The following is a 1,657-nucleotide window of genomic DNA, read 5'->3' as shown; positions in this document are numbered from 1 at the left end:
AAACATGTCTCCACCAACATAACTCAAGGTTTTACTTCCAACCAAACCATCAACAACATAAGGAAGATCAAAACTAATGCACATAATATTGGGAAAAGCTTTGGCGATAGCTTCGGCAAAATTCCCTGTACCACCCCTAACATCGACAATGGAATCCAAACCTTTAAAAGCACCCCCACAATGTTCAATAGCCAAACTTGTAACTAGCCTTGAATCCCTAGCAATAAATTCATTCAATAGCTTATTAGGCTTCGGCTCTTTGCTTGCCATATCCCAAAACGTTCTCCCATAGGTCGTATAAATGTGGTGACATCATTGTTTTGGAGCCATTTGCTCGTGTGTTGCCTTGGATTCAGTAGCATTGGATCCAAGATGAATAGCAACAAGGGCCTAACATTGAATGGCTCATCCTTTAGAAACAATCGAGAAGCAGGTGCTAGCAAATATCCCTCTCCTCCCTCATATTTGCCTCCAGGTGTGGAGGGTACACGCTGTTTCACAAACAAACCAGAGTGAACAAGGATGCGCATAAGCCGATAGATAAAAGGAGCTTTCTCCTTGTTTATGGAAAGGGCTTCGACTAACTCAGAAAGCAACATTGGTGAACCATGATGATCGATGATATCAGGTACTTCTAGTTGAATTGCACATTTTAGTGACATGGATTTTATAAAGCTGAATATATGATTCCATATGTGGGCTTGAGAATCAAGTAGCACTTTAGATTGCTTACTATTTTCAAGTGCCATCGACACAATTTGACATGTTATGAGCATACATACCTTATCAATATATAAGAAAATATGTGAAGATATATGATTGAGATGGACATGATCATAATCTGAATATGATAATTCTTGCAATAATTAATGTTAGTCATCATGATAGTGCTTGTATATAGTGACACGTGATGCAATAAAAAATGTACGCATGTTTATGTATTGATAATAAATATATGTACCCATGCATGAAGGTTGCAAATATCCTTTTCTTTTCTTTTATTTGATATTCCTTGATTTTCTACGACCTCTAGAAGAGAGGAAATTAATGGATGCCAATACTAAGGGTGTTTAATTTACAAGAATTTTAAATGAAATTTCCTAATGCATTTCTTTTCGATTAGTTAGAAAAGAATCTTTAATTTACTTAAATGTCATGGCTCATTTTTTTTTCCATAAATGATTAAAATGAATGAACAAAATCTCATGTTAAGAGGCTAGCTTATTTTTTTTTATTCTTATTTTCTTTTACATGATTCTCATTTTTTCATATATGCATGCAAATGTATATGTAGGGTAAGCTAATATAGAAATGGACATCAACCTACAAAGTGAATGAGGCCATCATGAAGCTATACAAGCCGTTGGACTAGGAGTAAGTATGTGTCAGAATCGTATATTTCGCGAAACGAATAAGAATAATCGGATAAGAGTCACGAAACACAATTACGTTGAAGACCTCCAAGTGTAGCCGACGGAATCATCTATAACCAGAAAGTTTCTAAAAATAGAAAGTAATGCAAGAACAAAACACACAAAAATAATTTAAAATATTTCCATTATATTGATTATCAAAAAGATACAATCAGAAACTTAGGGTTTCAAGATAGAAATGTCAGTTGCGGCTGTCCGTACAATTCAGGTAGGTGTATTCAATG

The 1,657-nt window shown here is 34.9% G+C and overlaps 1 pseudogene; it reads right to left on the bottom strand.

Annotated features, from left to right (window-relative positions):
• Positions 1 to 233: 233 nt before the first annotated feature.
• Positions 234 to 749, bottom strand: LOC143581664 (trans-resveratrol di-O-methyltransferase pseudogene; annotated as a pseudogene).
• Between the last annotated feature and the right edge of the window lie 908 nt (positions 750 to 1,657).

Source organism: Bidens hawaiensis, unplaced genomic scaffold (genome assembly GCF_021521415.1).
Source record: "Bidens hawaiensis isolate Kalapana, Puna unplaced genomic scaffold, B.hawaiensis_p1.1 tig00031134_1, whole genome shotgun sequence".
Taxonomy (NCBI): domain Eukaryota; kingdom Viridiplantae; phylum Streptophyta; class Magnoliopsida; order Asterales; family Asteraceae; genus Bidens; species Bidens hawaiensis.
The sequence above is the reverse complement of the archived record's forward strand: the minus strand, read 5'-3'. Positions and strand labels throughout refer to the sequence as shown.